Below are 27,315 nucleotides of genomic sequence, written 5' to 3'. Positions count from 1 at the left end.
ATCTTAACATGCTCCATTTTGTTCTTAAATCATGATATCAGGAATTGGGTCCAACTTTCCAGGTACCATCAGGTACAATGAAATTATTATCTTCTCCTTTCCCCCTTCTATTAATAGAATAAATCACTATATTAGTGATTTCATCAGAGTGAGGACTCGCTTTACTTTCATGGATGGCAGCCTCCACACCTTAGTAGACAGAATCATGAATTGTTATGACAAAAAATTTCATCAGCTAGTAGCCCTTTAGCAAAGGGCCCTTTCAAACGTAACTAAGCAAGTTCTCATATGACAGATACAGTAGATCATAAGACCCTTATTCAAGAGTCTTCTAGTTTTTCTTCTACTATAACAGCCATTAAGAAATTAGTATCACCTCCATACCATAATGAAGCATCCAAAACTTTCCAAGAAACACATTATTACTAAATTTTTAGAAATCTATCCATTGGATTGCAGACAGCATTGAGATCAATACTATAAAAAACTATAGACTCAAATGGAAGATGGTCTAGGGAGATGAAATGTGTTATGAGTTATAGTTCTGTTTCAAAACCTGGGAGGAAGATTAGAGTATAAGTAGTTGACCTCTTTTTTCTTCTGGACACTCCCTTCTAAGCCACAGTCTAGATGTAAGGAAGCTTTTCAAATAAAAAAAAGAGTAACATTTTCAGGACCATCCTCCTTTCCTGATCTAGACTCTCATATACAGGAGGAAGCCAAGGGCATGCATGACTTAGACAACTTGTCCTTGCACTGTCTGCTCTCTTTAGATTTGGGAAGAAGAAAAAATTAAAATCTAAATATACTCCTCTCCCCCAAATCTTCCTTCAGATATCAATGTATTCAACCAAATAGTGCTGGCCCACTGGGAAGAAGCTTCTCCAAGTAACTTTAACTCCAAACTCACATAATTCGTATTTAGACCAAATTGAAGAGCACCTACCTGTAAGCCAAATCCCCTAGCCTGGTTAACAGGTTTGATCTCAGAAACTCATCCAAAAAAGTATATAGTTAAGCATGAATGTTCAAGCAACCCTTCCTTTCTCCTCACTCTGATTATGTCTTTCTTGCTGTTTCTCAAGTCCCTTCCTCTCCAAGTCTAGATATTCATTGCCTTTTTCTTTTGTACGGGAGATCTAGAGCTTTTCTCCCCACTTCTCCTCACCTTCCCCTCACACAACTAGCAATAACAAGAACCAACAGCTCCATTTTCTCACTCACTTTTTTCTTCTACATCCCACTCCCCCTTCACTGCCTCTCCTCAGTTCCCTATCCTAGAGAGACATTTAATTCTAGCTGGACTCTCCTTTTCCTCATTCCAAAAAAAATCTCTTAAACTTTTAAACAAATAAAAATGTCGAGATCTGAAGCTTGTTGCTGACTTCTGGCTCCCTTCTGCCTCCTCTCTTTTCAGAGTCTTATGGCCAAGGCCAAAAAGCTGGCAGAAGCATGGAAAACAAACACATGGAGCCAAGCCAACTGGATTTGGCATAATTTGTTTATAAAGAGAATAAAGTATAAGGAGAGAGGAGAAGAGTGCTGAAGGATGAAACGTAGTGGAAGGACGATTTCAACCACATGTTTTGCTACTCTTCCAGTAGTATGCAAGCATCTGCCTCTTGCATTTTCAATTTGTCCTTTTGACTTAATTCGGCCAATGTTTGAGTGCCCTCCACTGTAATTCCAAAGTACACCAAGAAGATGGAAAAATGAGGTGTGATTCTGAAGCAAAACCTCAATAAAGACCAAATGAAAGTAAAGAAGATCCAAAGACAGAGGAGCAATTAGAAAAAAAACAAGGGCTTGTAAAGGTCTGCCTGTGGGATGATGATGACGATAGTGATGGTACTTGTCAACTGTATATAAAAGACTTTTTCATTTGGTCTGGGTATTTTCCTCTCAGTTACGCCATAAGAACTTTGGTAGTGGTTTTTCCACCTGGCAAATAAGAATGGTTTTAGGAATGGGAGGACATACATTCACTATACAAATAAATATTACCCAATAATATTATAACACAACCACAGATATTCGGAATGCCCACTGGCCTGGAATGTCTCATTTCTCTACTGGTTTGCTCTCTCCCTGACTCAATCTTGAGGATAGTTGGAAGGGACCTCAGTCTTTCAGGGGTCACTCAGTCCAACATCCCCACCTAAACATACTACCATGTACCCAGTAAGTGGTCATCAGTCTTTGCTTGAATACTTTCTGCTTAAGAGCCATCCTTCCTTTAATTTCAACATTCTGTTGAACTCACTTCTCTAAAGTAGCAGATTCAAACACTAGCATCTCAACCAGAAACAGATAGCCTCAGGGAAGGGCTTCCATGAAGCTGGTGGTGAGGTCATCACTAGAACAGATATTCTGTAGAGACAATGTAGTATAAGGCAGTGTTATCAGACTCAAATAAAAACGATCCCTAGAGCTGCATACTGACAAACCTACATTTTCTAGGTTGTATTTTTTATATTTTCTTAAACATTGTCCGCTGCACTTAGGAGTTCTGCCTGCTCATGCAACCTGCCAGCCTTGTGCTGGATCTGGAGATGGTAAGACTAGGATTTGAATCCTGCCTCAAATATTCAACTACCTGTTTAATCTTGGTTAGATCACTTTGGTATCTCCCAGACGCAATTTCCATATCTATAGATGGGAATGGGTCGTGAGAATTAAATGAAAAGATATTTGTAGGCACTCTGCCAACCTTTAAGTGCTTTATAAATGCTAGCTATTTATTGTTGCTGTTATTATTATTATACATCTTGCAAACATGAAGGTATGTAAATGCCTTTTGTTATTATTCTGCAATACAAGATGGTAGCTTTTCAACAAGCCCAAAGTGTACTGTTTATATTTTGTAGTCAAGACAAATGTGCAATTGAGCAATCATCCCTAATATCTCTACCTTTGAAATCCAAATCAAGAAGCAGCAACAGTTTCAATTGGCTAACAACAAAGATTTGTCTCTTTCTTTCTTTCTTTTCTTCTGTGTTTCTAAGTATAAAAAATACCTTAGAATATCAAAAGAGGGCTTTGGTTACCTTACCAGCGACAGCATGATTGAGAAAAATATACTGTTTGATTCAGATGCAACAATTGCTTTAGGCAACCTTACATTAAAATAAATAAACAAACAAACAAAAAACCTTTCCCTTGCCTAATTTTTATAAATCATTTTTGGATAGTAATCTTCAATTAAAAAATAGATCATTCTTTTAAAAAATATAATTTAATATTTTCCAGGAAAGATGCCTTTAAGAGAAAAAAGGTTGTTTTTTTTTTTTTCCTATTTTCCCCTCTGGCCTGTTCTATATTTCTAATTTGGAGCTCTTTTCCTTTTCTCTAGCAAATTCTACCTGTGAGCAAACCTGTAAGAGAAAAATCCCCCAAATGGCAGCAATAGGAATTAGTCCAGTCTTCAAAGAGCCCCCTTTTTGGGGTAACCCAAATAACTATGTTATTTACCTCCCAAAGATTAGGGCTGCAGAATGGATCTCATGATATTCAAGGATGCTAAAAATTAATGTCTCAACTTTCTAGGAGATGGGAAGGAAGGGGCACCTTTCCCAGAGTGCCCCCCCACAACTGATTTGGAGCATAACTAAAACCCAGAGCTACTAACACAATCCAAAAACTTAGGGAATTCTCACAGAGATAATCAACAGATAAAACAGGTGTGAGGTCTTCAGGGGTCCCTCTTTTAAGGGACAATCCAATGAGCAATCCAAAAGGTCACTTTCTTGAGACAATTTGGCACAATGGCCTTTAAAAAATCTGTAGCTTTAGAACACAAACAGTTAACAGCCTGAGTCTTCTTTGCCTTCCCCAAGGAAGACACTGCTGGCCAGACCTCCAGCCTGAAAGTGACAATTCTCCACCCCACCCAAGCCTCTAAATCTCAGGATCTCTTCCCTCCTCCTTTCAACCCTCCCACTCCTTGGAATAGGAGGCAGCAGCATGCTGCCCAGCACATTCCCAAACGGGTTTCATCTTGGTCCAGATTCATCTTGTTTGTTAACTCTTGCCAAGAAGAAAAAATTAAGAAATATGTATGTATCGGAGGAGGGCAGGCAGAAGAAATACAGGATGGGGCTGGGTTGTTTTTATAAATGTCAGTTGTTCATGGAATGGAGGAGTTGTGAATGGTAAAGCAGTTCTCCCCCTCCACCACCCCTCATCCCTTCCCCTTTATTTCAGATTAATCATGTATTTAGATTCTGTAAATTTCTTGGGACTGTGCTCCTACAGCCAGTGGTCCTACAAGACTTGCTACACTCCCTATGTCTTAACTCTCTTTCTCTCCTGTGACCTTGGTGCTCTCCCTCTAGAGGGCTTAATTCCAAGGGGATGGGAAGGAAATGTCTCCTGGATCCCCTGGTGCCGCCTCCCTTTTCCTCTTTTCTTGTTCTACCCATTCCTTTGCCAATCCCATGATGACAAAAAGAGATTCTTTTTGTTGTTGTTGTTATTCATGATGGGAGCAGAAAAAGAAAAATCTGGGCTTGTTACCATTGGGAAAGAGAAATTCTGAAGATGAGTCTGTTTTCTCTCATCTTCTTTTCCTGTTTACCACAACAAACAAAAACAATACGTGGAATTGCATTTTGCACATTGGTAGAGCAGCCAGCTTTCAGGCTGACTGGGGAAGGCAAACCACTAACTTGTGGTGGCCCAGATAACTGGGTTTGGAGCTAGGGCAGTTATTGCTTGGATTCCTCTCCACCACACTGAAGGGAAAGTTGTTCTGATCCTAAAGACACTTGGTTCATGACCAGGAAGTCTATCTTTTTTCTGGTCCCTGTGTCATGGCTGTTGTTCCTAGGTAGGATTCCCTGTAGCCTGGAAATAAAATCATCTCTCTACCCCTACTTTAGGGCAGCTAGAGGGCATGATGAGCTCAGGAAGTCTCATTTTCCTGAATTCAAACCCCTTAGTAGCTGTGTGATTCCGGATAAATCACTTAGCCCTGTTTGCTTCAGTTGCCTCATTTGTAAAATAATTTATTTCAAACACCTAAAAGCAGATGAACAATACAAAAATACCCACACCAGCTAGTGCATACTAGTTGGAGATTTCTACCAGGACTTGGTAAGAGGCACATTTATTTACACACACTTTACTCAGCTAGATTGAGGACCAATGTAATCAAGATGGTAAAAATCTTAGTTTTATTCCTCAGCTCCATGTTTTCAGGAAAAAAGCTATACATATTGCCTCTTGTGAACTTAGGCACACCTATCTTCTCCTTTCTCTTAAAAACAAAACAAAACAAAACAAAACAAAACAAAACAAAAAAATAACAAATGAAGATTACTATTACTTTAGATTTATATAGATACATGTGTTAATGTGAGCTTATTCATTCAGAACTTCTCTAACCTGTCCCCAATCTCCAATATGGCAGAGCTCCTTCAAAATTAAACCAATGGAAGCTGTCAGACAGGTTTCAGAGGGTGCCCATTTTCTGGAGGGAAAAGGTAGAACAGGTACCTGTTGCTTTGAACTTCCCAGACAATCCTGTGCCCAGGGCAAAAAAGACAGCTCCACACCTCGAATTGGAGTCTGCTACCCAGACAGAGAAGGAGACCTGAGGATTATATCTTCTCATTGCCCAGAGGGCCTACGTGAGAGGAATCTGTCTGTTCAGAAGGATGGTGTGACTTCGAATGCCATCCAACTCTTTCCTGGGGCTTTTCAGCCCAGAAATCCTGACCTCTTGAACTTGAGCATATTTCACCAGTCTACCTATGTCCCTAGTCTCTGGCTTAGCACCTCTCTCATCCCTGAATGACTGAAAGCAAAGGCAAGATGGTACAAGAACATGGAGCTATTAGAAGATCTAAGCTCTTTATTATTATTATTATTTGGCAAGGCAATTGAGGTTAAGTGACTTGCTTAGGGTCACACAACTGGTAAATGTTAAGTGTCTGAATCTGGGTCTAAACCCTGACTCCAGGGTCAGTGCTCTATCCACTGCACCATCTAACTGCCCCTCTTTATTATGATTATTAGTTTTATATCTAGGTTTTATTTCCACTCTTTGTTTTTTCCTCTCACTTGTTGTATGGCTCAATCAAGTCTTGTGATCTTTTTTCAGTCTTCATTTTCTCATCTTTTAAATGAGGACGTTTGACTAAAATTGAATTCTAAGGTGCCTTCCAGTTCTATGAGTCACTAACTTCTTTGAAGAATCAACTCCACCACCTCTTCATGTCAGGAGGAAATGACATATCACCAGAACCTCCTCCTCCAACGTCCCTGCTTGCCTCAGGACTAATTCAATTCTCTCAGGGTATGTAGAATGACCTGTTAACCTAATTTGAGAAGCAAGAAACCTAGACTGGAAACTGCTTAAGGGAAGGACATGTGGATCAAAAAAAGATCTTGGAGATAACCTAGTCCAACCTCCCTATTTTATTTTATAAAATCCACACCTTTAGTGTGAGTACTCTTGCCCACTGGGACCACCAGGAGAGCTAAGTGACTCAGTAATCAGGATGCTAAGCCTTAAGTTGGGAAGATCTGGGCTTCAAATCACTTTCTTTGTGACTCTGGAGCAAGTCACTTCATCCCTGCCTGCCTTTATCCACTAGACGAGGAAATGGTAAACCACTCTAGTGTCTTTGCCAAGAAAACCTCATGGATACTATCAGCATCCTATGGTCCAGGGCATCAGGACGACTCAGACACACCTGAACAACAACTCTAGCCACCAACATATATCATAGTATCCTTCATGCCTGAGTTACCATATCCCCAAAAGAAAAAAATATCATTTTTGGTGGCCAGCTCTCTGGTGGTAAGCTTCTTCAGATTCTTCTGGGCTTATTCTTAAGGCAGTAACCACACAGGCTGATGTTGGGGGCTTAGAAGAAGCTACCAGAGCTTTCAGGCCACTGAAATAGGATTTGAGAACCCAAGACCATATTGCCATGACGATGGGGCATTAGGATAGAATTCTAGTTGAGGTTAATTTATACATGAAGAAATTGAAGTCCAGAAAAGTAAGCTTTTGTCCATCAAGGTGTTATTATCTACTTACTTCTAATTCCACTTCTTGATCTATATCTTTCCAGGTGATCTTGAACAGCTCTCCTTCCCTTAAATCCAATTCACTTGATGTCATGGTTATCACCATCCTGATGATGTCCTTCCAGAAGGAAAGACAGACAACAATCTACTTCCTCATAGTCCTTGCTAAAGCTACACTATTGGATATCTAGGCCATTCAGAATAAATTCAGTTCATAAAATATCCCAAGTTTGATTCACAACCTCATCATGTCCATATTATCATATGGTACCTCTGCTGTTTCATGTTGTGATGTGATTTCCATTCTTGATTCTGGGCATACATTGGCAGACCATGATTGCTTGAAGTCTTTGTAGAATATACTCAAATTTGGCATTTAATAATGTGTTTCCCTGACACAAGGTCATCCCTGGATTTCAAGAGATCGGGCTAGAAGATTGTCACCTTCAGATTGGAACATGTAAGGAAACCGGAGAAGCAGAGACTAAATGGTAACCTTCCCCAAAGGGAACAACTAGATCAGGGCCCCTCCCAGTGTAGTATTAGGAAAACATGTCTGATCTTGGACAGATGCAAAAAAAAAGTCTTGTTCCTTCCCTCTAGAGACTTACAAAGTCAAAGAAAGGGAGTTGCCCCTAGCACTCCAGTTAACTCCCCATGTGGGGGAAATTAGTTCTGGCTGCCTAAAATTCCACTCCAATTGGACACACTGTTCTTTGGTTTCCTGCCTTTAATAGATATAAAGCATAGCTATCCAGAGCTCAACATGTTCCCCATGGGGAACATATTTGGTTGCTATTGCCCTTCTCTTTAGAATGGGGATATCCCCTTATTTTCTAAAGACCACTTCTAAGAACATATGCCAGGGAGGTACAAGTGATACGATCCAATTCAACAAGTATTTATTAAGTATTGGAAACATGGAGACAAAAATGAAATAGCTCCTTCCCTCAAGGAGCTTACATTCTCCTAGAGATTATAAATTGGATTTGTGTGAGGGGGCAGCCTCCATAGGACAGACTGAAAGGCCTTTTATTATTCCATCTAATGCTTATATGCAGGTGTGTGCTACATAGCCAGCCTGAGAGAGCCTATTATTACATTTTCAATGTGTATGTTTATATCTCTTAAATCAGCAAAGACTACAAATCATGGTTTGATTAATTAATAGATTAATTGACTGGATTAAGAAATTATGGAAGAAAATGTTAATAATACAGATTAAACTGAAAAATGTATCATGCAACACTGTTTTTTTCAGGGGGGAGGGTGGTTGATAAATATTTGTCACTCCACAGCTATGTAAAATATGCCATTTTATAATTACCAAGCATTGTAAGAACAATGTTTCATTTCACTGTTTTAACCACTACGTGCCAATGATAGTGCAAGTATACATTAGTTTCATTTATAGCCTCAAACAAGCCAGTAATATCACATTCACTTGAAAATGGCAGCAATAGCACTGTCTATCTTTACACTGAACTACACGGGTCCCCAATTATAGGTTCCCATTTTACACACATTTACTTTCCCCCCTCCAAACAAGAATCAACAATATAAAGGCTTTAGAAGTTACCTTGAAGACTTTAAATAACTCAGTAGAGTGGGAGAGGACATACAGTCAGAGGATCTGGGTGTTAATCCCTGTATTTGCCATTTATTTCTTGTGTAACCCTGAGTGGGACCTCAGTTTTTTCATCTGTAAAATGAATACCTCTAAGATCCTTCTAAACTTAAAATCCTTTTTTTTTTTTTTCCTGACTCCTTTGGACTTCACGAGGTATAAAGCAATGATACCAGGTGAAGGCGACAACTTGTGAATATAATCTCACTATTTGATAATAGTGTCTCCTCTAGAACATTTCACAGTTTATCCCTTAATTTCTCATTGTTTAGTGGATGTTATCATTGCTTTAGAGAGATGTAAATGTCTATGAGAGTAGGGATCCCATTATATATTTTTTTTCTCCTCAGAACCTAGTATTGAACAAAGAGGACCTTTCAGAAATGTTTGTTGAATGAATGAATGAATGAATGAGTGGATTATAACTTTGATGAGCAAAAGAATCATGTTTTATGCAATGAAGTGATGCATACTGAGCCTCCTAAATTACTTAAAATTTGGATGAGTTTTATTTTTAATATTTTTCTTCCTGAATTTTATTTTGATTACTGTTTTCCTCTGCTCAGAATAAGAATTGCACACATGGCTCCACACAGAATGAAGATTCTTACACTTGACTACTTGTAGATGCCACAAGAAAGGTAACTTTAGTTTTGAGTCTGATGATGCATCACTATAGAGACGCCTGTATCTTGAGACTCCCTTTGCCCACCTAAGCCTCTAGGTTCTTAAGGAGACTTGCTCAGGACATAAGATGCCCATTAAATTTCCAGAATGAAATTTTTGCAAGAGATGAGATAGCTTGACTAAGTCTCCAAACTGGAGGGAATAAGAAGATAGTACACAAAAAATCCCATTACCTGCCTGTAAAAAGAACCAACCAACAGAACTAAGAAGATCTCCTATTGCTAATAGGAGCAACACACGGAATAGAAAGTTTCAACTGAAAAAAATATCTGTGGAATTTGTAAATTTAAATTGAAGCCTGTTCATTACAGTGGTATTAGAAGAAATATAATACTGGCTTTCTTGACTTTCCAGACCTCCTCAATACTGTTGAGGGTAACTGAGCCTTTCTTTAGCTAGAACGCTAGAATTTAGCTAGAATTTAAAAAAATCTTTCATTGTTATCATTAACCTCGCTGTTGAAATGAAAAGGTACTGAGCTTGGAGGTCAAGGATGTGGGTCCATCCTTGTCTATGTTGCTTTTGAACTGTGTGGCCTTGATAAGACATGAACCTTTCTCTGAACTTGGTTAAAAGAAGAACAGGGTGGGGTGGTCAAGTTTGTCACTAAGGTCCTGTCCATCCCTAAATCTGTGATCCATGATCTACACAAAACCTTCTGTCTGTTTATTGCCACGTGAGTGAAATGATGGAAGATCTTCAGTGCCAAATACCCAGTGAGCCTTGATTTGGGAAGGCTACTAGAAGAAAGGGTTCACTTGCAAGCCACAAAAATGCCTTAAGCCCCATGTGGTAGAAAAATCCTTTATACCAGGCCCCTTGTTCATTGCATAATAGAATAAAGGACTCATTTCTTTCCTTCTCCCAATATGGATGCTATTGGAAAAAACTACTATTTTTAAAAGGTGTGATTTCCAGGGCCTGACAATCATGGATTACATGTGTGGGACTTGGCAAAGAACATGGAAGGGCTGAAAGGGGTGGCAAGAGGTTTACTCCTATATTCTTCCACTTTGAATTTTACATGTATCTGACTTAAAGAGAGAAGTAAAAAAGATTCTACGAAGTCAAAAGAGGGAAAAAGGTCCATGGGCTCCTCCCTTCTCTTTAAATTTAGGAGTAGGAGGGGCCCTCCTCAGCCAGAAGTGAAAAAGGCTCAGTGAAGTAAATGTACTGTTGGCACTCCCAGATGTGGGACACAAACGACAGGGCAGCTCTGGGCAGCCCAGACAGAAGGAAACTACAAAGCAGCAGCCAAAATCCATGGGCAGCTAGATGATAAAGGGACATTCACTCACCACAGACACTTTTGTGGCTCCATTTGTGCCATGGGGGTAGAAATCCAAGTACACGCTCTTCCCTCTCTGCTTGTCCCCCATCTGTGACAGGGGGGTGGATGGGGGTGGTGTGTATGTGTGTGTGTCAAATTTTAAAACTGGAGGAGGCTGAGGCTGTGCTCTTGGGATCTGCAGCACAGATTCCTTTGACTGCTACAGATGTTGGTTTGGGGAAGTGCAGTTCTATATTCCTTGCAATTTTTTTTTTAACCTTTGATGTTGGCCCAAGTCCCTCTCTTTCTCTTCTTCTGCTCTTCCCTCCCCAGCTCCTAAATCAAGGAACGTCTTTTTTGTTATGTGCCAGGAGTGATTTAAATGGGATTTGAAGCCAGTCTCACTTCCCCTACTTTGACTGGACTCCAGTGGATCTGTCACTGCTCTCAAACTCAGCTGGACTTCTTCATCTTCCCTGCCTCCCGCTCCACACCAGAGGTCCACAGAGGGCAGATGTACTACAGATGGGAGCCTGGGGTGAAGGCAATAATGATGGTGGACCCTTCTGGAAAACTTGACTGGATGACTGAGATACTGGAGTAGGTCAGGTCCACATGTTAGTATTTTTAACAACCTCCTCTCGAACTTCTTTCATAATGCTAGATACAGTAGGCACTGAAGTAATGATAATGACAATTGCTAGAAAGGCAGGTTGACTAAGTGAATAGAAAGCTATGAGGGCTAGGCTTGGAGTATGGAGTTGAGTCAGAAAAATTCCCTGAGGCAATTGGGGTTAAGTGACTTGCCCAGGGTCACACAGCTAGGAAGTGTTAAGTGACTGAGTCCATATTTGAATTCAGGTCCTCCTGATTTCAGAGATGGTGCTCTATCCACTGTGCCTGTGAAACTCTAGACAAGCCCTTAACCTCTTCATACTCCCACGCAACTATCTAAGAATATAATTAGAGGGCTGGTGCCAATCTACATTGGTTGAGAGAATTTCTTCACTAGGAATTCCTACACTGATGAAATCAGAAGTTAGGTTTAAAACAAGTAGAAATTATAATAATTGTTATATTATGTATAACTTCTATTATGTTCATTACTGTGTCCCATTAACTGGGACACACAACACAATTTTTGGGGTCTTGCTGAAGGCCCCCCAGAAGATTAGAAAAAGAACCACCATGGTCTAGTGTAGTGATTGTTCTGTTTCTTGGAGCTAACATCTCATTAGTTTGAATTAGGATTCTTAATATCTCATTACACATATATACATATAGAAACATACACTTCAAAAAGTTTTTAGGTCACAGAAAGATTAATTTTCAAATAATGTTAATTTTGTTCTGTGCTGAGAATTTCAGAATCTTTCTCTCTTTAGCACATTAAAGAACCTCTGAGAATGTGTGAATACAAGCCAGGTGCAATTGTCTAATGGCTAGATGATGAGGCATATAACCTGAATGTCCGTGGTCATGGACAAAAACAACTGAGGTGACTTGGTAACAGTTGGCCATTTCTTCTCACACGGTTTTCACTTACTGCTTGAGATACTGGGTTTGAGGATTTTGAAAATTCAACTCCATATTTCTTGAAAAAAAACCTGTCAATCTTAAATATTAGTTCAAGACACCCTCTTCTCTTTCTTTATTTCTCTTCCTCCTTTTTCTCTAGTTTCTCCCCTACCACCTTCTTCTTCCTTTTGACTGCTTTGGGATCTATGCCAGAGTCCCCACCCAACCACCCACCCATACCCATGGATATGGTTTAGTTTCTTAAATGGTCAGGAGGTACTACCCCTGGAACAGGACTTTTGCTCCCTTTCCAAATCAGGCCTCTTTTCCCCAGGTTGATTAAAACTATTTGCATCTTTTATCTTTTTTATTTTTGAAAAGAGGTGTAACTGAAAGCCTTATGACACTACTTTTAATTCCTCTCACAGTCTTGTCATAATATCAGAACTTCTACAGATAATAATCTTTCTTTTTTTTGGTAATAACTCATTCTGTTTCAGTCCAGGGATTAATTCAAAAACAGTAAATAAGGAATTTAATTCAGATGGATTTCTGGAAGCTTCCAAAACCTCTTCAATACATGGCCCTGACTTTATAAAATCCAAACCAAAGCAATAGATGATAGAGAGATCCCAGGTACTGCTAAACTCTTCTCTCTTAGCTTAGCTTATTACAAATTCAATGAATCTGTAGTCTTTCTAGGTAAACAAAAGCTTTTACCTATATTATCTCATATCTTCACAACGCTTCTCTAAAGTAGTTTGAGCAAGTCTTATTTTATGGATGTGAAAAGGAAGGCACAGGCACTTTCTCAAGGCTACCAATAGTGCTTTCTTGAATTAGATTCCCTGATGTATGTAGCAAGAGATGAAAGGTTCCCCAATGTCTTTTCAGGCTAATCCCCATATTCAGGTAAAGAACTGTTTCTTTTCTCAGTTTATAAAATCTTTTTTCTCTTATTATCCTCTGTTTCTCTGGAAGATCTCAGCTTTTTGTCAGTCCCAAGCAAATAGGCTCTGATACAAACTGTAACTTGCTCTATGGGAAGACATTTCCCCCCAGATATTGTGCTTATCACCCTATTCCTTTTGACCCATGGAATTATGTGATGGACCAAACACTATTCAGCCCAGTCTCTGACCTCTAACACTCCGCTTGGCTAAACTTGTTGAGGCTTCAGGATTTGGGGTTGGGCTAGCGAAGGGATGGGACACTTTAGGACAAGCAAGATGGGAAATAGCTCCTGCTTCAGCAGGAGGCAACTTCATCTTCTAGTTTAGGTCTACTGCTCCCCTACCCTTATTTCCAAATCCTACAAACATATGATAAATAATGTGCCAATTAAAAACATTCCAATGTTTAAATTCTGGTGTCCCTCACTATCCTACCCCTAACCCTCTCAAATCTGACAAAAAGTTCTTTTATGCTATGTGCCCTATAAAGGAAACATTTTTAATGGACAGGCATCTTTAATGGACTACATTTGTAATGTTCTCGTTTGCATCTAGCTCTGCTTCCAGTTATTTATTGATACCTACAACCAACTAGAAGACCTATGGTAATCCAGTAGCAGTTGGGAACTGGACTTATGATTTCATTAGTAAAGGGAATTCTCAGATGAGAAAACCATTTCTATTAAGGGAGGTCATCAATTTTTCTACAATTTAAAATTGTCTATGGCATTGAGAAGTTAAGTGATTTGTCCAGAGTCACACAGCCATAAGCAGGACTGGAAACCAGTCTTCCTGAATTAAAGGTTACCTCTCCATAAAAATACTCCTTCTTTTCTTTTCTCTTCTTTTCTTCCTCTTCCCTCCCCTCTTCTTTCCTGCTTTCCTTCCTTGCTTCCTTCCTTCTTTCTTTCCTTTCTTCCTCTTCCTTCCTTCCTTCTTTTCTTTCTTTTTCTCTCCCTCATCCTTCCTTCCTTCCTTTCTTTTTTCTTCCCTCCCTCTCTCTGTCCTTCCTTCCTTTCTCTTCCTTCTTTCCTTCTTTTCTTTCTTCTTCTCTATCCTGTCCTTTCCTCCCTCTTCTTTCTTTCTTTTTCTTTCTTCTTTCTCCTCCCTCCCTCTCTCCTTTCCTTCCTTCCTCCCTCCCTCTCTCCTTTCCTTCCTTCCTTCCTTCCTTCCTTCCTTCCTTCCTTCCTTCCTTCCTTCCTTCCTTCCTTCCTTCCTTCCTTCCATCTCTTCCTACTACCCTTAGAATGTTTCTACAGAAAGCCCTAACTCTTGCCATGCAAACCTGCCTGTCACAGCTGCTCCTTCCTTTCTCAAGGTAATTTTTCTTGCCTTGCTGCCTCTTCTACTGATTAGCAAATGACTTTATTGAGCTGAACACCACCCACCTCCCCTGCTCAGACTTTGATTAGAGGGGCTACTCTCTCTGCTTTGCCACTGATTCATGGTATGAATTGAGCAAACCACTTAACCACTCTGTGGGCTTCCCTTCTTGTCAATAGAAAATAATAAGTCCTCCCTTCATGAATGATGTGAGGATGAAGGGTGCCTGCTGCTAACCTGATTTTGCCCTCTCAGAAGGAAGGCACCACATAAATACAAAATATTATCACAGAAATTGGCTCTTCATGGAAAAGTCCACAAAAATGAAGAACAAAAATAAACCCCACATCACAACACCTCTTTCAAGAAACCTGTGAAACTATTTTCACTTGTATACAAGACTATGGTGTAACACCCCTACAGTTTCAAAGTGAGAACACTGACATCCAGGAGAAACAGAAGAAAACAAAACAAGAGTTCGAATTAGAGAGTCACCTTGCTTAGAAATATGAGATTACACCCTTTCCTCCCCTATGGCAGAGCTTAATGCCCCCATGGCTCCTTTTGCCTTCGTCAAAGACCACCCAGGGAAACTTCCTGGCAAAATGCCACCGTCACAGAGGCTGAAGCCAGACCGAACTTCAGGCTGTCTATCATTACAATAGAATTCTATGCAATAAAGGAACTGGACTGTGGAGGATTTTACCTGGCCCTCATACATTTTCTGTCTTTTTAGATGAAAAGACCAAATTCTTAAAGCATCAGTGGTTAACACCGATCACTTTAAGTATGGCTACAACTGATGAAGTTGGACTTAAGGTTCATACAACTCTAACTCTGTTCTGTGACTTTAGAACAACTTCTTATGTAATATCCTGCCTACAAAAAATCTATTCATATTAAAAAGGATGCCCATTAATTATGCTGTAACATTGGTTTAAAAAAAAAAAAGTAGTGTGTGTGTAAAGCATTAAGCTGAACTATTGAATAACAAAAATTCTTTCTTATAAGTTTCATTTTACATAGTATTAGCAATTAGAGAGGAAGAAACAAAGAGAGAAGGACTGGGTAGGGAGGGAAAGAGAGAGAGAGAGAGAGAGAGAGAGAGAGAGAGAGAGAGAGAGAGAGAGAGAGAGAGAGATATTTGTGAAATAATTAAGAGAAGCTCTTGATTTAATAGAAAATGAATAAAGCCAATCCTATTCCCAATTACCTATGAACTATATTTAATAAATCTGATTAAATTCAAAAAATATTTAAATTCAGACTAGAATAGAAACTTCATTTAGAGGTATGCTGGAAAAAGACAGGTAGATCTCTTCACTCAGTTAAGAAGTGATGGATTACAGGCATTTAATGAGGTATACATGATCACATATAGCCAATATGTTAAGTTTTTTGTTTTTGCTTAACTACTTTGTTGCAAGGAAATATTCTATTGGGTGCTGCACTGGGTCTTGGCAAATGGCAGCAACTTTTTTTTTGAAGCAAGAATAGAAATCTTTAAGGTTTTGTGTTTTGTTTTGTAGCCAGATAAGATTAAGGAAGCAAAATAAAGGTTGAAGGTTTACTTCTATTGATCTGAGTCTCATGTTTCAATACAGAAATGAAATATTTGATATTCCACTAAGATCAGGCTTTTCATACAAAGACAGAAAAAACTGCAAATTTAAGAGAGAAGCTAAAACACATGGATTATCCCTAAATTGTCACTTGGGACATCCAACATCCTGGGTGCCTTATCATCCAGGCGTCAGTCCTGGGTTACAACTACATATCCCCAATTTAAAACGAGGGTTTTTGATTAGAGTGGCATAAGAAGGTTAGTTAGGTTAAAACTGATAACTGTCATCTTATAGTCTATTTCTCTCAGTGAAAAGTCAAAAGAAAATGTTATATGGAAAAAGGGTATTTCAAACTCAGATTACCTAAAGGGCACAGAATTGTAGGTCACAAAAGTCCTTTTAGCTGTCACCTTGTCAAAAAGTACAGAGCCAAACTGACCTTATAGATAACAATGCCTGTTGACCCTTGGAGCAATAGAAGAACTAGGAATCTAAAATGAAAGATTATTATTAGCAAGAACTTCTAAATTCAAACTGAAGTGCTGCTTACTATAGAGTCACTAGAGGAAAATATAATATCTTCATTTCATGGCTTTGCAGCTACAATCCAGAACTTGAGACAACAGTATTTGAAAAATCTTTTTTCTTTTCCACTAAAAGTGATGAAATGACTAATATTAAGCAAAATTTTTTTTAATCATAGGATTTAGAATTGGAAAGGACTTTACACCCTCATTTTACTGGTTAAAAAACTGAGGCCCAGAGAAATGAGGTGCTTTGTCAAGTGGCAGACTAGGATTCAAAGAGTTCCCTTCACTATTTTAAAAAACATATTTAAAGTTTTTCAAAGTCAAAACCTCACTATCAAGACTTGTAAGTTGCAATAATTACTAAAAGACACACCTCCCCCTCCTCATTCTTGCTATGCCATGAACTTCTTCCAATCACCTAGGTTGAAAAAGGTGATATCATCCTCATTCTTAATCCTAATTCTTAAAATCCTCAATTCTTAAATTAAGAATTTAACCAAAATTCAGATTCCAAAAACCCTCTTGAATGTAGTACATTTCAATTCTAACAAACCTAAAACTCAAAGCCACCTTGAATTTGGGACCTAGAGGTGAGTTGCCAACTAGAGAAGATTGAGTGTTTCAGAGAGTAAGGTTGAATATTTATAAAGGCAGACAAAAAGGAACATGTAAAATTTGACACATTTTGCTACTTTCTTTGAACTTCATTTCCATAACAATTAGGTCTTTCATTTTGGTTCCTTTAATATTTTATACTAGTCTCAGATATTTAAAATTTCTATCTAGTTCCACGGTCAAAGGCAATGGAAAGATGCAAAATGCATATAAGCAGATTATAAACATATTACTGATGATGACTTTTCCCAAATGCACTGGAAATCTCTAACTCACCTTGTTCAGTATTACCAAAGGATTGTGGGAAAAGAACATTTCTCTAAAATATTATTCTCTGGTTACCTCCCTAGCAAGGACATTTGCATTACACTTGATGCAAACCAGACTCATCTTCCCCTGCCCAGAACTTCTAGCTTCTTTTTGCTGACTCCTAGGAATGTGGAGACTTTCTTCAACATTTTCTCTGACATCTCAGTTGGGTGGACTTTCTGCTAGTGGATTTGGAGTTTCTGCTACGATATCTCTCTTAACCCCTCCTTCACTCCCACCCCCATGGCCAACTCCATTCCAAACATCAAAGGTTTCCTTTGAAGATAAAGCCAAATTTGCCATTAGGAAAAGACAAATGATTTCCCAAACTGCATTTCAGAAGATGGGAAGAAGCCGGAGTTATTCTGTGTTTTCAAGATAAACACTGCATAGTATGTCATACCACAAGGCACTCTATATAATACCACTGACTTGAGACATAAATCTGTGTCATTGGTGCTCTCAGCAACACCAGGCAAGAGCAACTGGTTCCCGTCACTGAAGGCCCACCAAGGCAGCATATTGAGGCCAGAAACATTGGGATTATCATGTTGGCGGAGAAAGGCCATACCTGCAACTCTGGAGCTTTGGTTAGCAAAGTTTAGAAGCACTAAACTGGAAACTTGGAACTGTGGACAGAATTCCCAAAACTTATGGACAGAATCCTCAAAACTTGACTCTTTCAATCCCAGTATTAAAAGCTTTTTTTAAAGTATGTATTTTCCCCCCAATAATGCTTTTCTTTTAAAAGAAAAATGGGAGACTAAAAGGAAAATGAACTATGTATCTACACATTTGAAAAGTGTATTGTAACTTGTAACATTCAAGCAACCAGTGATACTTAGCTATAAATATTACAAAACAAACAACAACAATAGCAAAAAATAAACTTACCTGCTGTCTTTTACTCCCCTTCTTTATGTCTATTCACTGTCAGTAAGAGTGATGAGAAAAATGTCAAGATCACAGGTTCCAGGCAGTTTGTTCTGGAATTTAGGAAAGAGAAAGTTCTCTCATCTCTCCAGATAATGAAGCAATCAAATACTTGACTGATATATTTTTTTTAAGGTACTCGGCCATGAACTTCAATTGGAGTTATTTTCCACAACCTCATTTTATATAAATGATAAAACAGAAGAAAAAAGTCTAGCTGAACCCCTGAGTTTCCAGTTTCTAGGTTCATTGCTTTGTAAATGTGAGTGAGGGTGGGCCTGAAATAAATATTTGATCAAGCACTTAATGGCCTAGGGGGAAGGAAGGGAGGGAGAAAAAACTGGAGTTCAAAATCTTATAATAAAATGAATGTTAAAAATTGCCTTTATAATGTAATTGGAAAAAGTAAAATACCATTTAAAAATTGTTTCAGAACATACAACTAATTTTAAAGCTGGTTAAGAAAATCATTGCTAGCATTTAGATGAGAAGTCAATAGTGGCATATCAAACACCTGGAGTTGAGTTTTCATCCTTTCTTGGAACCCTTTACCACAAAGCAATTCTCTTCTGAGCATACAGATATCTGTAATCCTTTAGTTCCCAATAAGTACTTAGTGAGCGCCCACTATATGCAAGATAAGTAACTGTGGGCAGCACAAGAATAATCTAAAATTCATCTGGTCTCAACGTCTGAATACTATGTTCAGAACAATAATCTCTTGCTCATCCTTTAAAAAATCTGACAACATATTCCTCAATCCACACCCAAGGGAGAGAAGTATGCTTCCCCTATAGGTTCCCTAAATTCAAGATCATCTACCGATCAGAGTATTAATGCTGTTTTCCTTTAACATTGTTTGCCCTTCTTTCTAAGCCACTGTAAAATCTGTGTGAATGTTGATTAAGTTATTTCATGAGTAAAATCTCCTGCTGATTAATCCTTATGCTACTCAAGTCACAAACAGGTTGCTGAAGGGGTCAGGTCCAAAATACACAGATAAAGCCTTTTCAAAATAGTAGAAAGAAAGGTATGCCCACTCATTCCACAGAAGGAATGGAATCTCCCACACTCCCTACAGCCAGACTAAGCTAGTCCCATAAAACTCTAACTGATAAAACCAGATAGCACATAGGAAGTGACACAAGAGCAAAACTAGCACTATGTGCTCCTGGAGTTCTGAGATGAGTCCCAGGCTTCTTGAAGGGTTGGGGAAATGACAGAAGCATTCACAATGGAGAGGAGATCTGGGCTGGTCCTTGAAAGTTAAGTAGACTATGGTTAGGTGGAGAAGAGGGGAAAGGACATACTTGGTAGCATATACAACACATTTAAAGGAAAACAGCAGAAACAAGAACGTTTCACATCTCCAGTCTCACTGAAGCAAAAGATTCATATCAGGGAAATTGGGAACCAGAGAAATTGGGAATAGGTCTTAGAAGGCCTTTAATACCAGGTCAAGGTGTCTGGATAGTTACCTTGTAGGCTATGGGAAGACACAAAAGATTTGGAATTGTCAAGTTTCAGGATGAAAAATGTTTTAGGAAGGTGAAACTGATGGACTGATCTGAGGAGTAAGAGAGTTTATGAGTTAATCTGATGCATTAGTTCAGACAAGAGTTAACAAGAACCTAAACTAGGTTGGTGATGGTAGAAATGGAAAAGAGGGGATTGATTTAAGGAATGCGACATAGAAAGAATGGAAAAGAATTGATGACTGATTGGGCATGGGGGGAGGGGCCGGGGAGAGGGAGGAGTCTAAGTTGTATTATCCTCATTCTACAGAAAAAAGATTCAGGAGTACAACAGTTCAGGGGTCTTAACCCAGGGTGAATGGGAGTTCACAGGAAGAACCAGGTCTCAAATTCAGGTTTCCCAATACTTGCGGTAGTGTCTCAGATCATTCATAAGGGGTAACTCCAAATTACTCCTAGAGAGCTCAACACTATCCTCTCTTCTTTGATATTACCATGTAAGAGGATTCCAAAGATTGATATATCTGTATATCAATGGATAGAGCACCAGCCCTGAAGTCAGGAGGACCTGAGTTCAAATTTGATCTCAGACACTTAACACTTCCTAGCTGTGTGACCCGGGGCAAATTACTTAAATTACAATTGCCTTAGCAAAAGAAAAAAAGAAAAAAAAAAGATGTATATGATCATGAAAGCAATTTGTAAATAAGATTTCATATTTGGGGTATTTATGTCTATACAATGCCAAATATTTAGTTTGATGCTATAAATTTGAGAAATACTTATTCAAATGACTTTTGAGTTTTGAATTGCTCCCCAAAATAGAAAATAATAATAAGCTTAGTATTATAAATGAGATTCAATTTGCCTTGCAACTTTCCAGTCTCATAAGAAACAGGACAGTAAACAATGTTTATACTTTACTTGATATATACATTCAAGTATTTACTATGTTGATATACTTACTGTATTTATTGTATTGATATATTATACTTGATATTTAGCTATTCCTTATGAATCTTTGATTTTAAAACACAATAGAGATACTTTAAGGTTGTGGGAACTCAGGTATACTCTGCTTTATTTAATGGAAGAGTAGCTTCCCAGAGAAGTTCAGCATCACAAACTTTCACTTAAGACAAAATTAGCTCAATTAAGGATTCTTTTGTCCCCAAGTATTAGTCACAGAAATGATGATTAAAAGAAAATATCCTTAAGCCAAGAAAGTGAGTGTGCCACTGGGACAAAGGTATGAAGAAAATACATCTTTTGTGCAAGGATTTTCCTAATATTAACCTTTTCCTAATGCACCCAATCAAGTAAGAAGGGAGTTACATTACCAAATGAACCAAGGTTTACAACTCCTGTGGAGTCCTGGGATTTGAAGATAACAGATTCTGAAATCCAATTATACCACTTTGTTCTTGTGTAACCTTATCAATCTGAAGCCTATAAGCACTTGACAAAATTCAGGACAAATATGTCCCAGTGCTCTAACACAAGGGGCAAAGAGAGCTACAGTAATTTTTTTTTTTTTTTTACCCAACATCACTAGCGGGATTGGGATTTGAACTCTGCTTTTCTTCTATCCTGTGGGATGCTGTGACCACCAGATTCACCTCTTGCCCTCATTTTTTAACCACTGTGGTGTTTGTGGGGATGTCAGCTGAATTATTTCATGAGTAAAATCACCTATTGATTAATTTTGGGGCCATACAGGCCACAAACAAATTGCTGAAGGATTTAGGTTCAAAACACTTTAAAAAGCACTTCAAAGTGGCAAAATAAGGAAACTATTTCTACCCATTTCTATTAGGTAGTGGGATCTCTTATATTGCCAGACAAAGCTAATTCAGCCAATGAGAAGCTAAAGAACTACTCCCATATATATTTCGTACTTGTTGCCATAAGTCTATAAAGACTACTTTACCTGTCCTCAATAGAAAAGCCTGGGACCAAAGGTTAGTGTGTTTTTTTGCTTCATAAAACTCCTCTTCCAATGTTTTTTTTTCTCCCTTTAAGGACGAGGGACAGAAAATTTTGAAGTTTAAGTTGTCAAACCTCACATTTCATTTCATTGTTATCATGAGGGCAACCCCTATCTCCTTAAAGGACTGTTTCACTCTTGATATTGCAACAACCAGATATAATTGAAGAAAAGAATATAATGAAGTAGTTCTGATTTTTAAATTATAGTTTACATGCATATTCTTCCTTCTAAAACTCAGGGATTGAGACACCTTAACCCCACTCCTGCTCACACTTCATAACAGTCATTGCTAATCTCAAGAAGCTCCATTATTAGTATGGGAGTCTTCTTTCATTTATGTAAAACCAATTGTAAATCCTCAAAAACACTCTTGGAAACTTCTCCACTCAGAGTCACTTTGAAACTAGATAAGTTTAAAGAATATAAGCTGTTAAAAATGAGGTTCTTTCCCTAAAAGACATCTTCCACCCCACCAGAAAAGACATTATATATGTATATACATATATATATATGTGTGTACATATATTGCTGATGAATCTCTGCCCACTAGAAATGAAGACTGATTTATTAGCTGTAAATGGAAAGATCAAAAGGCCATGAGAGAATTGTAGTGCAGTTAAGGGACTAGTCACTAAGTAAATTAAAAATGTTAAGACATTTAGAGAGAGGCAGGTTGGCTTAGTGGATAAAAGGCTAGTACTGGAATTAAGATAGACTTGGGTTCAAGTTCTACTGGGGAGTAAATTAGTTGGATGATGGTTGACCAGTGGCCCAGGCAACTAACAAAGTTTCAGAGGAGTTGATGAGCAGGATCAATGAAGGAAGTTTCTATACTGGGAGTTCCCTCCCCCCCCCCCCAAAAAAAACCACAAAAGAACTTTTAAAATTATGTGAATTAATTAGCCAGTGCTTGCAAAGTTATCCTAGGTACACAGAAGGGCACAGGAGACATTGGGATAGGCACAAGGACAGTAGTCTTAATAATATCAATTTAATGGAAAGCTATTCCCAAACTCAAAGAGGTAATTTTGGGTCACTGTGGGACTGGGGATTTGTGCAAAGAACAAAACTAATTTTAACAGGCCAACAAGTTGCTTTTTGGAAAATCTTGGTGTATGATTTTAGTATTCTTAATCAAATTCCTCTAGGAGTCCTTGTTTTCCTTAATGGTACTTAAAAAAAAAAAAAAGAAAAGAAAAGAAAAGAGACCACTCTTTACATTCAGTCTCAGGCTTGCTGACTATTCTCCTCTCACCTCTCAAATTTCTCCATCATCTTAGAAAGATATATATGCACGACCACAAGTTAAGCACCCATAAGTGCTCTCCAGGAACAAAATAGCAACTGTTTTCCTTCTTTACTCACTCCTCCCCAATGCCCTCTTCTCCACCTCTCCCACTTGTTCATTTCTATGATCTTCTTTCAATGACCAAAACAAAATCCACTAAGAGCCTACAAAAGCAAAACTAGTGGAAAGCAAAATGCATACACATATTCCACGCCAACCTTTCTCCATTCTCCAAACCTGCACCCTTCTCCCATCCTTCAATGCCATCCTAGTCCCAAATATACACACATACCCTACTCCTGGGAGTTTCTCCAACATTATTTCTTCCCTTCATCCTCCCGGTCCTGCCTTTCCATTCCTTTTCTCTTTAAAACAATTTCTTTCAATTTAGATATTAATCACCCTCATTTCTGCGAGGGGCTAAAGTGGAAAGTTTTGTGGGTAAGTGGTATCCAGCGGCCTGGAGTAGGGAAGCCGAAAGAATTGGTGTAAATCTTCGGGGAAGTTGGGGGAAAGCAGCGGCAGTGGTTGGAGGAGCCAGTCCTTAGGCCCTCGGTTGGTTTGGCGCAACTGCCCGGGAGTGCTGAGTGAAATCAACGAGCTGCCGGGTGACCACTGAATGGGAAGATCTAGGGGGAGACCCCGGGGGATACCGACAGGAAGAACGCTTCTCGGTCCCTGCTCTCGATCACGGCGCCTTTACGCAGACCCCAGCCTTCGGGGACAAGGTTACGGCGCGGCCTCGGACAAACTTTTTTCCCTCGGACAAACTTTTGCAATCTGCCGGGTCCTCGATGCTCAAGGCTCCAGCATCCAGGCACACAAAGATCTCTGGCTGCGGCTCGCCAGGCAACTTCCCAAACTCAGATCCCAGCCTCCGGCCAGACCAGAAATTCACATCGTTCCGGGTCTGGAGAATCAATTCCTTCTCTCCTCAAGCAGCAACCCCTCCTTCCCCAATAAAAAGCTCGACTCTCCATCCTGCACTTCACCCCGGCAAAACAAAACAAACCACAAACAAAAACATCCAGGCGAGACTTTTTCTTTTCTTTCTTTTTTTTAAAAACTTCTTTGAGATTGTTTTACTCACCTCTAAAGCAGCGGGTGTTGAGAAGTGGAAACTTGGAACCCAGGGCCAGGGCTCTGGGATGGCAACGCGCGCGCACACACACACACACACACACACACATACACACACACACACACCTCCAAATGAAGAGAGAAAATCGCTGGAGCAACAAAGGCAATCTGAAGTTGAGAATTTCCAGGCCGGATGGTTTGGTAGGAAGTGAGCAAAGGAGGGTTTGCGTGGAAGTCTAAGTGTGTCGGGTGATGGGTTTGGTATTCAGGGAAGGAGGAGGAGGAAGAAGCGGTGGCAGTGTCGGCGGGAGGAGGAGGAGACGGAGGAGGAGGAGAAGGAAAGAGGCATTGCTATGAGGGCACCCGGACCCTCCATATGGAAGGAGGTTTTTTGGATGACTGAACTCTCAAACAATTCCTTCTTTCGCTACTCCAGCTTTGGAGCCTCCCATTCCCCCCGCGAGGAGGAGGAGGAGGAGGAGGAGACAGAGAAGAGGGGGGAGGAGCAAAAAGGAGGAAAGAAAAAAAAATAGTTCTGGAAAGGAAACAGAAGGAAAAAAAAAAAAAAAACAACTGGTGTCCTAAATATTTGGTCAATTTCTCTCTAAAGCACCTAACTTTTGTTACCTTTTTTTCCCTCAAATCTTTCTATAGTTTTTTTTTTCCCCTCCTCCTCAGTTTCTTCCTTAAAAGCAACTTTCAACCTCCAGCTTTCTCCTATTTTCCTTCTCCTCTCCTCTATTTCCAACTCTCTTCTTAGCCTCATCTTGGGAATTTCAGATGTTTGCCCCCCTACTCAGCTTTGCATCCTTTTTCCCTCACTTCTTCCATTCCTTCTCAGATCCCTTCCCTTCTCTGCAAAAATTGTGGTTAACCAGTTAGATACAAAGTTGCTATTATTGGGGAAGGTGTGTGTGTCCAGGGATAGAAAGAACCAAATCAGCGAATATAATAATTGAAAATCACTGGTAAGACTCATCAGTCCTGGCCCTTCTCCCTACCACCCCTTGTCCTGTGGAGAAGGAGGCTGCAAAGGCTCAAAGTTGAAAGCTCCCTGACCTGGTCTTATTCATCATCCAGGGAATAAGGGAACAGCTGCAAAGGGAAAGGATGGATTTGGGGAGGGGGCAATTTCTGAAGGAGACACATCTCCCTCCCTCCCTCCCCCCCCCTTGTAATTATTAGCTTGATCCCAGACAAAATATCGAGACAGGAAATGTTTCAGAACTGTGTGGAGCCAAATGATCCCATAATCAGCTGCAGTATTGGTTTCTCCTCTCTAGGGTAAATCATAGAATGTTAGCCCAAAACTGAACTTTGGAGACTATCTAATCCAACTTCTTAGATGATGAAACTGAAGTGAAGTGACTTTTTAAAAGTCATACATCTTGCAGTTGGTAACAGAACTGAGATTACTAATAATTACAGCTAATAAGTAAGGTCTTCCTAGGGTGAAGTAGATGCTATTATTATCCTATTTTACAGTTGAAGAAATAGTCGAATAGGTAAAGAGGTAAAATAGTCAAAAAGGGCAGTAAATGTCTAAACCTGATTTTGCCATTCAGGCCCCAGGCAAGTCAAATACTTCTCTGGATCTCAGTTTCCATATCCATGTAATATGGAGATAGTTATGCATTTAACCCTACATGTTTTACAGAGTTCTAGTAAGGCCCAAATAAGATCAAATATATGAACATTTTTTGTTAAAATAATATTATTAAATGTTATCAACAATATTATTAAAACTACTATACTTTTTCCTTAATTATCTAGGCAAATCAGATGGATACTAGTTTCTTTGTCTTGGTTATCTAGATACTTTTTGTTATATATGCCTGGGTGCTTGAAAATATCTTAGCTGGAGATCTGAGAGTGAGAAGAAAAAGCATAGAAAGATTGTTGTATTTGTTATTTGTGTCTGGATCCTGTTGAAGTTTTCTTGGCAAAAATGCTAGAGTGATTTGCCATTTCCTTCTTCAGCTCATTTTATAGATGAGAAAATTGAGACAAACAGGGTTAAGTGACTTATGCAGGGTCAAGTAGCTAGAAAGGTTGGATTTGAATTTAGGAAGATGAGTTTTCCTGACTCCACCCTTGGCATTTTATCTACTGTGCCACCTAGCTGTCTAAAAATTTTTATTGTTGTTATTGTTCAGTGTTGTCCAACTCTTTGTGACCTTATTTGGGACTTTCTTGGCAAAGGTAACAGAATGATTTGCTGTCTTCTTCTCCAGTTCATTTTACAGATGAAGAAACTGAGGCAAGCAGGGTTAAGTGACTTTCTCTGATGGTCACGTGACTAGTGTCTAATGTCCCATTTGAACTCCGATCCTCCTGACTCAGCACTATCGAATGAGCCTCATAATACATCTAGTATTAACTTATAAATCATTTGGTTTCATGGAACAAGAAGCATCTGAACTTGGCTTTGAAGGCCTTGAAGAATTTCAACAGTTCCTTGAATGTAGATATTTAGTAAATGTTTACTGAATTGGACTAGGCAAGGATAAGAAGGAAATCCTTGGAGGAATGGACTCTTTCATTTTTCTATCATCTAGTAACAAGCTTGGCTTAAATGTGTGAATCCATGATAGTGGAAAAATTGAACATGGGATTTGAGAATAGATATTTTGTCTGGCAAATAAAAAATGTAAAGAATTGGGGAGTGAGGCAAGGCTGAAAACTGTGAAATTGTTGGGATTTTAAAATGCCAGGCCGAGGAGTTTATAGCCAGACAATGAAGGAAATCTTTAGAACAGAGGTACAGTATGTTTAGATCTGAGAGAGAAGATTTGCTAAGACTGTTACAATTATCTATCAATCATCTAGCTATCTATCCATCTAACTACCCACATATATCTATCTGTTCAACTACCTATAGTTTATCTAACTACCTATCTCTATCTCTATATTAATCTATCTACTATCTTTTTATTTACCTACATCTCTCTGCCTAACTACATCTATCTGTCTACCTATCTTTCTCTGACTATCTTTCTATCATCTACTATCTTTCTATCTACCCACATATATCTCTACCTATCTATATTTATCTATTATCTACTATCTTTCTATCTACCTACATCTATCTTTGTCTAACTACCTCTATCTATT

The 27,315-nt window shown here is 39.0% G+C and overlaps 1 protein-coding gene across 3 annotated transcripts in view; it reads right to left on the bottom strand.

Annotated features, from left to right (window-relative positions):
* Positions 1-24,650, bottom strand: part of BOC (BOC cell adhesion associated, oncogene regulated) — a 98,596-nt gene extending 73,946 nt beyond the window's left edge. Inside the window, exons 1-2 of one of the 3 annotated variants that reach the window (XM_023499000.2) lie at positions 24,212-24,650; positions 18,330-18,421 (exon numbers count right to left, since the gene is read on the bottom strand). The gene's annotated coding sequence lies outside the window, so the exon portion shown is untranslated. Of the gene's footprint in view, positions 1-18,329; positions 18,422-23,413; positions 24,166-24,211 lie in introns of those variants that run through there. The other 2 variants (XM_003763587.2, XM_031959669.1) reach the window with 2 other exon arrangements.
* Between the last annotated feature and the right edge of the window lie 2,665 nt (positions 24,651-27,315).

This window comes from Sarcophilus harrisii, chromosome 3 (genome assembly GCF_902635505.1).
Source record: "Sarcophilus harrisii chromosome 3, mSarHar1.11, whole genome shotgun sequence".
In the NCBI taxonomy this organism is placed as follows: Eukaryota; Metazoa; Chordata; class Mammalia; order Dasyuromorphia; family Dasyuridae; genus Sarcophilus; species Sarcophilus harrisii.
This window is presented reverse-complemented; position numbering and strand designations above follow the sequence as displayed.